Here is a 14177-nt window from a genome sequence, read left to right as displayed (position 1 = left end):
AAATTTAAAAAAAAAAAATGTTCATTTCTCCAGAGTGAATGTCCAAAAGTTCAAATGCTGGGTTGTACAATAGTTGTATGTTTAATTTTATAAGAAACTGCCAAATTGCTTCCAGAGAGGCTATGCCATTTTATATTTCGACCAGCAATGTGTGTGTAATCCAGTTTCTTTACTTCTTCAACCTCATTTTTATAGTCATTATTTTTAGTTGTACCATTCTGATAGGGGTATTGTGGTATCTCATTGTGGTTTTAATTTGCATTTCCATAATGTCTAATGCTGAACATCTTTTCATATGCTTGTTTTCTCTCTGAGTATCCTCTTCGGTGAAGTGTCTTTTCATGTCTTTTAACATTTTCTAATCAGACTGATTTTTTTTTTCCAGTTGTTTTTCTACTGTTGAGTTTCGAGAGTTTTAATACATTCCAGATAGTAGTCCTCTGGGCAGAGAAATGGTTTGGTTGCAATTATTTTCTTTAAATCTGAAGCTTGTGTTTTCATGCACTTAACATAGTATTTCACAGAACAAAAGCTTCTGAACTTTTGGGTTTCTTTAATAGATTGTGCTTTTAGTGGACTGTGCTCAACTGTGTCAAGTCTGGGAATTCTTTGTCTAGCCCTAGATCTCAACGATTTTCTCCTTTGTTTCTTCTAAAAGTTTTATAGTTTTAAATTTCACATTTAAATCTGTGATCAACTTTGAGTTGATTTTTATATATGGTATGAGACCTAGGCTGAAGTTCATTTTTGATCTTTGCCTCTAGGTATCCAATTGCCTCAGCATGATTTGTTAAAAAGGTAATTTCTTCCCCGATTTCATTGCTTTTGCTTCTTCATCAAATATCAGCTGAGCAGCCAGCATCTCCCATACTTCTTTGTAAAATAGCTCCCAGCAATTGTACTTAAATTGTTGCTACGAACTTTGCAAAAATATGTTAGATATAGTGTTCTTTAAAAAACAATTATTTCATCTTCCCAGATCATAAACTTACTCACCAAAATAAAATAGCCAAATGCTTTGATTAAATTAAGCTTAGAATCAAGTGTAATACCTGTAATTCTATTAAAAAAAGTCTTAGTTTTGACACAATATTTATTTCCTTTCTTAGTCAATAATAGCATTTCTTCTGCAGTGACTTTTTGTACTGAAGTAAATGACTGAAGAATGTCTTAATTGTCCACCCAGATCAAAGTTAGTTGCTAATGAAATAACTCCTTTATAAGTAACTACAAATAAATCTGCTGATCCATGAAAGATTCATCTTTAAGGGGATCCAATTTATTTTCTGCCTCTGCCATTCCTATGGACATGAAACATCTTCTGTATTCTACCTTGTTGCAGCCATTGCAATGCTGAGAGTGGCACCTGGCTCGTAATCATATGTTTTAATGGCAGAGATGACACATTTAATAATATGTCAGTGCTGCGGTATGAAGGGCAGACACTTCTCAAAAGAAAAATGATACTCAGGGTGCCTGGGTGGCTCAGTGGGTTAAACGTTTGGCTTCTGCTCAGGTCATGATCCCCGGGTCCTGGTATAGAGCCCCACATTGGGCTTCCTGCTCAGCAGGGAGCCTGCTTCTTCCTTTCCCTCTGCTGCTCCCCTTGCTTGTTCTCTCTCTCTCAATCTGTCAAATAAACAAACAAATAAATAATAAATAAAATCTCTTTTAAAAATGATACTCAAGAATGTCTTCTGGTGTAAAAATTAACTCCAGGAACAAAGGTTTGCTCTATTTCGAAGGTCAGAAAGGCAGTGCTGAAAAAGCATTCTGTGGTTTCCAAAGATAAACAAAACCCATGACTTCAGTTTTATTCCTGGGGATTAATTCTCTGTATCATTTTGTATCTGGGACAACAGAGGACATGCAAAACCTTAGCAAAAGCAAAATGTTACATCTCAGCAGATATCTTCATGGTTAGAATCTCTTGGGAGTCTAGAGCATCCCCCTATCTTGTGCGCCTTTGTAGGATAGCTCATTCCAGGTAGAAAATAGTCCCATCCAGAGTATGGCTTGAAAATAGAGGCTCTACCTTTTGTCTGAGCCTGCATATAATTCTTTGACACAGTGATAGAGTATGTGTGGAAAAAAAAGACAATTATCTGAAAAAAACTTATGAAATTAGACATTTATTTTCCTAAATCTCCAGAAAAAAAGATGAGTATTAATCAAAAATTTTCCAATAATGGATGAATCTAGTAGTTACTTAAATGATGGCCTTTAAGGAGTTGTGTAAGTTATTATGGCAAGAAGGGGTGTATTCAGGCTGTTAATCGTTTTTAAGTTGTTAACTTGTATGGTTAAGAATAGAAAATTAGGAGTTGTATGACTGAGTATTCAACTCAAAATGTGGGTCATGAGATGTTGCCGCTTCTCATGTGGCATTTTATAATAAAAAGAGATGTTACTAAATCTACATTTAAGCATACTTGCTCCTGAACACAATCTTTATTAAAAATATATTGCTCATGTAGAATGTTTAGAAATATGACCTGATAACTCATCAAATCTTTCATTCTCTGGGACCAAGTTCGTACACTTTGAAATCAGCCTGTCCAAAAATGTCAGTTCGACAGCATGATGGTTTTGGAGAGAGATGGTTTTTACACTTACAAAATATATTTTAGTAAGTAAACAGATCATAAGTATAAAGCAACCTGAATTTTTACACACTGACATCCAGATGTAGAACATATCCAGTGCTCCAGGAAACTCCCTTGTGCCCTCTCCTCGTTAAAACTCCCCCAAATTTGGGGGCACCTGGGTGGCTCAGTGTGTTAAGCCTCTGCCTTTGGCTCGGGTTGTGATCTCAGGGTCCTGGAATCGAGCCCCACATCGGGCTCTCTGCTGGGAAGCCTGCTCCCCCTCCCCTCTGCCTACTTGTGATCCCTCTTTCTTTGTCAAATAACTAAATAATATCTGAAAAAAACAAGGAATTACATAGTTTGTACTCCCTGTGTTTCGCTTTCCTTTGCTCAATATTATGTGTGTGAGTTTCATGCATGTATTTGCATATATCATATATTTATTCCTTTCATTGCTGAGTTATATACCATTGTATGACTATGTCACATGGATTTATCCATTTGCTGGTGGATGGAAATTTGTGGTGTTCTCAGGTTTTGGCTGGGAAGATCATTTTTGTCCATGCATTTTGGTATACATGTGTATGCATTTCTGTTGTGTATGTAGCCGGAGTGGAATTAGTGGATCCCAGGGCATTTGTATTCTAGCTTTATTAGTTGCTATTAAATGGTTTTCCAGAGTAGTTTTACCAGCTAACCTCCAAACAGCAGTGTACAAGAATTTCAGTTACTCTATATCCTTGCCCATGCTTGGTGTTGCCAGTCCTGTTAATTTTAATTATTCTGGTGGTAGTCTAGCGATATCTCATTGATATGTTTACACCTGGAATCTTGATGACTAGTAACGTTGAACACCTTCCATACACTAATTAACAATCTATTGGATGTATATTTTTAATATAAAAAAATCACAAAGTAGATGTTTCTATTTTTCTTCATAGATTTTAGATTTAAAAAAGCTGTCAACTCACAAAATTTCCTGAAACTATTTATAATTATCCCAAATTAATAAACCTGAAAAAAGTAAACCAGTATTACATTTTAGAAAGCCAGAAGTCAGTGGAAAGATAGTACTGTAACTGCCTAGTTTCCTCTCAGGTAGCTCTTCTTGGCTTTTTGCTTTTTATTCTATGCTAATCATAGAAAGTCTAGAGTATAGTTTCTGTCACAAACAATCAGAGAGACACATTATCACACCACATAAATCAATTATGTCTCAAAATATGATAACTGTTAGAGCAACGTAAGGGTTAGGAGTTTAGGATGAGATTTCATAAGACATGTTGAATGGTGTTTTATTTGACACATATAGGTGTTTTATACTTTTAGATTTCTGAGTACTGGATCATAACTGCATATGAATTACTCATAATGTGTATGAATATGTATGTGTAATACAGAGAACTATTTAGAGACACATGCTACTATAAATGAACAATCATCTAAAAGCTCTTGATAGTTCATTAAGCTTCACAATTTGTTGTAGGCACATAAATGACAAAGACTGTTCACATTTCTGAAAGCAAGAAACAGTCTCAATGAGACTCAAGTCTTTTTGTTTTTTAGGATTTTTTTTTTTAAAGATTTTATTTATTTATTTGACAGAGAGAGAGCACAAGTAGACAAAGAGACAGGCAGAGAGAGAGAGAGAGAGAGAGGAAAGCAGGTTCTCCACTCAGCAGAGAGCCTGATGTGGGACTCGATCCCAGGACCCTGAGATCATGACCTGAGCCAAAGGCAGCGGCCTAACCCACTGAGCCACCCTGGCGCCCAGCACTTCTTGAGCCTAGAAGCCATCAGGGTGTCTCTCAGAGTTGAAGTGTACTCCTTTCCATCATTATGAAAGAGCAATTTAATGGACAACAGGGAAAGTGTATGCTGCTGGGCCCTTGGGGTTCAGAGACTACAAAATCTAGGGCAGAGAAAATGGGTCAGTCCTCAGTACCAGTTCTCAGAAAGCCGATGCCATCCTGTAGTCCTCTATTATTTGCGGGTTTAAATTGCATGGGGCTTGAGGAACAACTTGGCAGAGAGTTCGCTGGGTTTTCTTATCACCTCTGTGTATCCCAATCCCATATGGGATGCTTACAAAAGCCTCCAACCCAGAACCACCACCAAGCACAGACAAAAAAGAGCCTGTTTCTCCTAGTTAAAGGCCTAGAAACGGGGTACGTTAACAACGGAAACTGTTTTGGTAATAGCCACTTTACTCCACCCAAAACCCCGTGGAACAATGGAAAAATTGTACCTCTCCTCCACTTCTCCCGGAGGGCCAAGTGCAAGCTAATCTTCCACTCTCTCACTCCCCACGGCGCCATGGAAATAGGCGACAGCCCTCTGAGACCCTCCCAACCTCTAGTAACAAAATATTGTAGATCAGCCCTCTACTTCCTTCTTTTCTAGTGGTGGAGGGGCCTAGTGATAAGCTTACATAATCACTCAGCCTCAACCAGACAGTGAAAGTAAAGGTAATACATTAGTGGAGAAGACTGTGTCAGCAGAGGAAAAGGCTAGCTGAGCTTCCACCTTAACTGCAATGAAGGAGATGTGAGTGCTGCGCTCTACTTTGCAGGGGTGATGTCACTGGGATCTAGTGGGAAACTGAACACAACACCCACTGGGACCTCATGCTACACCTTGAGAGGTGTAATAAATTCCAATCTAAAACTCACAATTTATACAAAAAATAGCTGAAAATGGTCGTGGATTTATGTACTTTTATTTTTTATTTTTTTTAAGATTTTATTTTTAAGTACTCTCTTACACCCAATGTGCGGCTCGAACTCGCAACCCCAAGATCAAGAGTCACATGTTTCACTGAGCCAGCCACGTGCCCCGAAAATGGTCACAGATTTCAATGTAAAACTTAAAACTATAAGACCTTTATGAGAAAACAAACAGGAGAAAATCTTCAAGATCTGGTCTTGGTGAACAATTGTTCATTTTGATACCCAAAGCATAATCTGTAAAAGGAAAAAGTGATAATCTGGACCTCACAAACATTAAAAACCTTGCCTCTGTAAAAGACCCTGTGAAAAAGATGAAAGGCAAGCTCAAGATGAGGAGACACTATTTCTAAAGAACATATATGACAAAGCAGTATCCAGAATATGTGAAGAGCTCTTAAAACTCAACAGAAATAACAGAAACAATCCAATCAGAAATCAGGTTGACACATAAACAGACATTTAACCAGGGGCGCCTGGGTGGCTCAGTGGTTTGGGCTGCTGCCTTCGGCTCGGGTCATGATCTCAGGGTCCTGGGATCGAGCCCCGCATCGGGCTCTCTGCTCCGCAGGAAGCCTGCTTCCCTCTCTCTCTCTCTCTCTGCCTGCCTCTCTGCCTACTTGTGATCTCTGTCTGTAAATAAATAAATAAAATCTTAAAAAAAAACAACAACAGACATTTAACCAAAGAGATATTCAGGTGACAAAGAAGCACAAAAAAGTGTTTGATATCAGCCATTAAGGAAATGCAAATGAAAATCACATTGAGCTATCACTACATATCTGTTAGAATTCCTAAGATTTAAAAAAAAAAGTGACAACACCAAATGTTGAGAAAATGGAACATAGACTGTGCTAGAGGAAGTGTAAAATTGTACAGGCACTCTGGGCAACAATTTGGCAGTTTCTTACAAAACTAAACATGAAACTACCAGATTGTTCTGCAGTTGCCATCTCGGTTATTCATCACAAAGAAATGAAAACCTATGTTCACACAAAAATCTGCAGACAAAAATTAAAAGCAGCTGTGTTTGTAATAATTGAAAATGGAAACAGCCTACTTTTCTTCCACTGGTGAATGGTTAAACAAACCAGTACTTTTTGTACAACGGAATACTTCTCTCCAATTACAAGGAATGATCTATTGATGCAGGCAAAAACCTGGATGACTCTCTAGAGCGGTATATGAAACAAAAGCACCAATATCAAAAGGTTACATATGGTATGATTATGTAACATCCTTAAAATGACAAAATTATAGGGATGGATAACAGATTAGTGGTTATCAGAGGGTTGTAGTGTTGTGGGGAGAGGGATTAGGAGTGATGGCACTGCTCTGTATCTTTATTGTGATGTTGGCTATTCAAACCTACATATGTGACAGAATTGCATAGAAGTAAATACACACACACACACACGCACACACACACACACACACACACAAATGAGGGCAAATTACATTGAGGAAATCTTTGTGGGGAGAGAATACAGGTAATATTTCAAGAGAATAAAGTTTTATAATCTTGGTCCTTATTACTCAGATGGTGAACCTGAAACCAGCATAATCAGCATCACTTGGGAGCTTTGAGAAATGTAGACTCTTTGGCCCCACCCCAGACCTACTGAACCAGAATTTGCCAAATCCCTGGGTAATTAGTATGCACATTCAAATTTGAGATGCACTGTTCCATTCTTTGTAACAAGAGTTAAAAGCACACCTCCCAAGTCTGTGGGCACTCTGAGCGTAGGCACTATGTCTGTCTTCTGCATTACTATGATTTTTGCCTACTATAGTGCGTGGCATCTTGTAGATACTCACTACATCATTTTTTAAAATAATTTTTTAATTTTTTAAATAAACATATAATGTATTATTAGACCCAGGGGTACAGGTCTGTGAATCACCAGATTTACACACTTCACAGCACTCACCATAGCACATACCCTCCCCAGTGTCCATAACCCCACCATCCTCTCTCTATACCCCTCCCCCCCCACAACCCTCAGTTTGTTTTGTGACATTAAGAGTCTCTTATGGTTTGTCTCCCTGCTGATCCCATCTTGTTTCATTTTTTCTTTTCCTACCCCCCAAGCCCCCCACGTTGCATCTCCACTTCCTCATATCAGGTAGATCACATGATAGTTGTCTTTCTCTGATTGACTTATTTCGCTAAGCATAATACCCTCTAGTTCTAACCACGTCGTCGCAAATGGCAAGATTTCATTTCTTTTGATGGCTGTGCAGTAGTCCATTGTGTGTGTGTGTGTGTGTGTGTGTGTGTGTGTGTATCACATCTTCTTTATCCACTCATCTGTTGATGGACATCTAGGTTCTTTCCATAGTATGGCTATTGTGGACATTGCTGCTATAAACATTTGGGTGCACGTGCCCCTTCAGATCACTACATTTGTATCTTTAGGGTAAATACCCAGTAGTGCGATTGCTGGGTCATAGGGTAGCATTCAACTTTCTGAGGAACCTCCATGCTGTTTTCCAGAGTGGTTGCACCAGCTTGCATTTCCACCAACAGTGTAGGAGGGTTCCCCTTTCTCTGCATCCTCGTCAGCATCTGTAATTTCCTGGTTTGTTAATTTTAGCCATTCTGACTGGTTTGAGGCAGCATCTCATTGTGGTTTTGATTTGTATTTCCCTGATGCCGAGTGATGTGGAGCACTTTTTCATGTGTCTGTTGGCCATCTGGATGTCTTCTTTGCAGAAATGTCTGTTCATGTCCTCTGCCCATTTCTTGATTGGATTATTTGTTCTTTGGGTGTTGAGTTTGATAGGGGCTTTATAGATTTTGGATACTAGCCCTTTATCTGATATGTCATTTGCAAATATCTTCTCCCATTCTGTCAGCTGTCTTTTGGTTTTGTTAACTCTTTCCTTTGCTGTGCAAAAGCTTTTGATCTTGATGAAGTCCGAATAGTTTATTTTTGTGCTTGCTTCCCTTGCCTTTGGCAATGTTCCTAGGAAGAAGTTGCTGCAGCTGAGGTCAAAGAGGTTGCTGCCTGTGTTCTCCTCTAGGATTTGGATGGATTCCTTTCTCCCATTGAGGTCCTTCATCCATTTTGAGTCTATTTTCGTGTGTGGTGTAAAGAAATGGTCTAGTTTTATTTTTCTGCATGTGGCTATCCAATTTTCCCAACACCCTTTGTTGAAGAGGCTCCCTTTTTTCCATTGGGCATTCTTTCCTGCTTTGTCGAAGATTAGTTGACCATGGAGTTGAAGGTCTATTTCTGGGCTCTCTATTCTGTTCCATTGATCTATGTGTCTGTTTTTGTGCCAGTACCATACTGTCTTGATGATGACAGTTTTGTAATAGAGCTTGAAGTCTGTAATTGTGATGCCACCAACTCTGGCTTTCTTTTTCAACATTCCTCTGGCTATTTGAGGTCTTTTCTGGTTCCATATAAATTTTAGGATTATTTGTTCCATTTCTTTGAAAAAAATGGATGGGATTTTGATAGGGATTGCATTAAATGTGTAGATTGCTTTAGGTGGCATAGACATTTTCACAGTATTTGTTCTTCCAATCCAGGAGCATGGAACATTTTTCCATTTCTTTGTGTCTTCCTCAATCTCTTTCATGAGTACTTTATAGATTTCTGAGTATAGATTCTGTGCCTCTTTGGTTAGGTTTATTCCTAGGTATCTTATGGTTTTGGGTGCAATTGTAAATGGGATTGACTCCGTAATTTCTCTTTCTTCTGTCTGATTGTTGGTGTATAGAAATGCAACTGATTTCTGTGCATTGATTTTATATCCTGACACTTTACTGAATTCCTGGACAAGTTCTAGCAGATTTGGAGTGGAGTCTTTTGGGTTTTCCACATATAGTATCATATTATCTGCAAAGAGTGATAGTTTGACTTCTTCTTTGCCGATTTGGATGCCTTTAATTTCTTTTTGCTGTCTGATTGCTGAGGCTAGGACTTCTAATACTATGTTGAATAGCCGTGGTGATAATGGACATTCCTGCCATGTTCCTGACCTTAGCAGAAAAGCTCTCAGTTTTTCTCCATTTACAGTGATATTTGTGGTGGGTTTTTTATAGATGCCTTTCAAAATAAGGATGATATTGAGGCTTGTGCCCTCTATCCCTACACTTTGAAGAGTTTTGATCAGGAAGGGATGCTGTACTTTGCCAAATGCTTTTTCAGCACATCTATTGAGAGTATCATATGGTTCTTGTTCTTTCTTTTATTAATGTATTATATCACATTGATTGATTTGCGGATGTTGAACCAACCTTGCAGCCCTGGAATAAATCCCACTTGGTCGTGGTGAATAATCCTTTTAATGGCAGTATGTCATTTTTGAATGAGTGAATAGATGAATGTATCCTTTCCACAGTTCTCATGCTCCTTCTCACTTTCCCCAGGTCTGGGGAAGGGTCCCTTTTCTTAGTGACAAGAAAAGGTGTACCTGAGAGAAAGAGACTCACTTTCATATTTATTAAGCCTTTTTAATTCAACATTTTTAATATTGGCTCTATGCTTTAGACTGTGCAAGTTATGGGGGACACATTTAAGTAGGCACTTTGAGAAGATTACCATATAATAGGGAAGGCAGATGTTGAAATACATATTAATATTTGCTGTCATAGTTTGTCATCTCCATTCTCTCTAGCAAGAACTTCCAGGTACCTCTTCCCCCCAGAACTCTGCTGTGTATTTGCAAATAATGGCACTTGAGTGTGGAAAAAGACATATTGCACCAAGAACAAGGCTGTGCTACATACTGGTTATTGGTCCTTAGGCAGATTATTTCACCTTATTACTTGCATTATCTTTGTATGAAAAATAAGGATGAAGTCATCTCCAATGAGACTATTGAAATTATGTATTTGGAAATACTGTGCCAGCTGAAATGTAAAAGATTTCTGAAACTCGTGGTTTTTGTTGTCATAAGAATATTCTGTGATTAGGTTCATAGTACTTTGACATGGACATGACATTACTGATAGGAATCTGATACAATGTGATAGAGTGTTCTTTTCAGTGTATTTTATGCTATTATTTCCTCATAGATAGAATGGTCATGCATGCCAATTTAAGGTTTATAAATGATGTTAGCTATCATCCTGTTGTCTAGCATGAGCTTCCAACTACGTCTTTCCTCCAGAACTCTACAGTATTACTGAATGAGGACACCAGGATGTGATATATAAATAACACCTCAAATAATTAACGTCCTTAAAGAGCTCTTTCAAATATTTGGGACGCAAACATCTCTCTGCATGAACAGCTTTTAATGTTCTGGTACAGACTAGATGCAATTTAAATGGCCTCCTTCCCAGGCATGCCTGTTGCTGGTCGAATTGATAATGAGTTAAAATATTTCTGGTATTTCAACTAAACCTCTAAATTGTCTTGGGGTATTTTGGACAAAGCCCAAGATTCTTGCATGTGGATCATTTTCAGCTAGGTGTGAGCTTTCAACTCACAGGGAACTTGACTGCATAAATCAATTATAAAAGGAGAATAAGGAAATGTGAGATATAAAATATTAACTCACAAGGTGTTTGCAAATGCCTTTGGACTTAATGTTATTTGGGGCCTACTTGTCTCTGATGGCCTTAGCAATTGGCTAAAACTATTCAAGTAGTTTCATTTCAATCTTTCCTGGCTTTGGTGCTAATGACTATGGATTGCTGGATCAGAAGTTGTAATCATAGTCATGAAGACAGGCCTGTGTGTTGATCATAAGGTTAGGAAAACATTCCTGCTTACCTTAAGTATGGCAGGTTAGGCCTGGAATAAAATTATACAGGAATGCAATAAAGGAAAAGTTCCAGGCAAATTGCATCTCACGTGGGGGGAAGTCTACATATACTTTTTGGCCAGAGATTAGCCTGAGAAAGAGTAAGTTTCCGCTGTGTTCTTTTAGAGGGCAAAGTAGGAGTCAACTTTTCAGGATAGTAGGGAGGAAAATTCTCAATCAGTGTAAAAGTAGAACTTAGTAAAAATTAGCACCTTCAACGAATATATTGAGTGCCTGCTAAGTAACCCACACTACTTCAGATGCTTAAGATCTAGAACTGAACCAAGGAGACAAAATCTGTAGTCTCATGGGGCTTTTGTCTGGGTTCAGAGATACAGACAATAAACAATAAGAATAGTAACTAAACTATGGGCATGCTAGGGAGTGCCAAGTACAATTGAATAATGATAAAAAGAATATGGAGAGAACAGATGGGAGGGCCAGGTCGGGAAAGTGTGTTGCAACTCCAGAAAGGGTGGTGGATGTAAAGGTGACCTTTGCAGATAGGAAGGACAGAGTGGAAGCAAGTTCTGTGGCTATCTGCAGTGAGGAGTGTTCCAAGCTGAAGAAACCACAGAGCAAAATCCCCAGGCAGGAGCGTGTCTGGTGTGCTCTAAGAGCAACACGGAAGTGGTGAGCAGAAGTGGAAGAAGAGAAATAAGAGAAGATGAAGTTGGAGCAGTGACAGAGGGCCAGACCCTATAAGGATTTGGGCTTTTACTCAGAATGGACTAGGGAGGCATTGGAGGGTTGGAGCAGACTAATATAATCTGATTTAGTTTTTAGAAGGATTATCTCCAGCTGTTTTGTTGGAAATCATCTGTTGGGGCCTGAAATTGGAGACCACTTTGGAGGTTGTTGCTGTAATCCAGGCAACAGATAATAACTGTGGCTCCTACCAGGATGACAGTAAAGCTGGAAAAAAGTGGGTGTACAGTAGTGGATGTATTTTGAAAGTAAAGTTCACAGAATTTCCTGACAGTTTAGACAAGGCTTGAGAAGGAGAAATGAGTGAAGAGTAACTCTTGAGATTTTTGGCTTGAACAACTGAAATGATAGAGTTGCCCTCAACTCAGATTATGAGCGGAGCAGATTTGGGGAGTAAGATTTTTGACAAGGAATTCAAATTGAAACATGCTCAGTTTGAATTGCACGTTAAACATCCAAGTAACAGTTGTTGAATGTACGTATATATACAAATACAAAGCCCAGGACATCATTCAAAGCTAGGCTCTCCGTTTCAGTGCATTCAGTAACTGGATAGTGATTAAAGCCCCGGGAGTTAAGTTCACTGAGCAGGAATGTGTGTATGAATATAATATAAAGAAGGGACCAAGGGCTGAACTCTGGGACTCTCCAAAGTTAAGAGGGAGAAAGAAGAAGAAACAGGAAGCAACTCTATATAGCTTGAATCCCTTACGGTTGCATGGTACTTTCCAAATTTGTGTAGTTTGTCGCCATGCTGTGGGGTTCTATGCGTTAATTAGAATATAGGACTTCCAGCCTCTGGTAACATTGTAGAATAATAAATCTTAGGTCTCTTTGCGTACAGTTTCTGTCATATCTGTAGGGGAAGGGAGAGGTCAAAGAGCAGTGGTGGATGTCATATAAACCTGCAAACTGGTCCCCTTGTCAGGATTAACACATGTGTAAATCATGTTATTCCAGCATCTGGTCTCAGCTTTTCAGGCAGAGAAATGAATGAAGCTACTTTAAAATTGGAAACAGAGAGACTACTTTGCAGTGAAGTGATACTAAATAACATGGGACTGTTACCTGAAAGAGAAACCAATTTGTTAATGTTAGTGGGGGATAGTTTCCCCCAGAGACCATCATGTCTAACAAAGCAAAGATGGGATGTATTCAACCCCAATCCATAGATTCCTTTTTCACTCTCTAGACAGCTTTGAAAACAAATTGTATGTTTATTTACTTTGTGAGCATAAACCTCAAGCAATGTAAGTAAAACAGTTGAGGGGGATGATGGCAATATTAATGGAGTTCACATTCTTGTAGTAGTGGGAGATATGTTAGACATAAAATAAACACTGAAGATAATAAATAAATTTTAAGACAATAAATGGCATGTAACATAGTAAAAGTTGTAATGAAATAGAAGAGAACCCCAACCATTTCTCCTTACTGTGATCAAAAGAATTCTCAGGGGCGCCTGGGTGGCTCGGTGGGTTGAAGCCTCTGCCTTCAGCTCAGGTCATGATCCCAGGGTCCTGGGATCGAGCCCCGCGTCGGGCTCTCTGCTCGGCGGGGAGCCTGCTTCCTTTCCTCTCTCTCTGCCTGCCTCTCTGCCTGCTTGTGATCTTTGTCTGTTAAATAAATAATGAAAAAAAAAAAAAAAAAGGATTCTCAGCCTAGGCGATAAAGTGGGCAGCACCCATGAATTTGTCTGTGTGCTGCCTCAACTGGATAGGAAAGGAATCCCACTATTTATTTATTTATTTAAAAGATTTTTTTTTTTAAATTTTACCCACTTATTGCTTATCTTCTTTCTCTCTCATATAGGTAAACCACAGAGTATTAGAGATATTTTGTTTGTATTGTCTACTTCTGTATTCTCAGGCTTAGAATAGACCTGTCCCTATAAACGTTATGTAATAAAGCTTGAAATCAGGTAACGTGATGCCCCCAGTTTTATTTTTGTTTTTCAACATTTCCTTAGCGATTCAGAGTCTCTTCTGATTCCATACAAATTTCTGAATTATTTGCTCCAGCTCTTTGAAGAATACTGGTGGAATTTTGATCGGAATGGCATTAAAAGTATAGATTGCTCTAGGCAGTATAGACATTTGAAAAGATTTTTTAATTTACTTGACAGAGAAAGAGAGAGTGCACAAGAAGGGGGAGCAGCAGGTGGAGGGGGAGGGAGAAGCAGACTCCCTGCCATGTGGGGGGCCCAATGCTGGGCTTGATCCCAGGACCCTGGGATCATGACCTGAGCCGAAGGCAGATGCTTAACGACTGAGCCACCCAGGTGTCCCAAGAAGCCCACTAAATTAATATTTCAGCTAACTTGTGGACTTGACAATACAGCATTTGCTCTAAAAATAACCCATTGTTCACTAAAAATATTGCCTAGTAT

Source organism: Mustela putorius, unplaced genomic scaffold, assembly GCF_011764305.1.
Source record: "Mustela putorius furo isolate JIRA1106 unplaced genomic scaffold, ASM1176430v1.1 tig00003836_pilon_pilon_pilon, whole genome shotgun sequence".
Lineage (NCBI taxonomy): Eukaryota > Metazoa > Chordata > Mammalia > Carnivora > Mustelidae > Mustela > Mustela putorius.
This window is presented reverse-complemented; position numbering follows the sequence as displayed.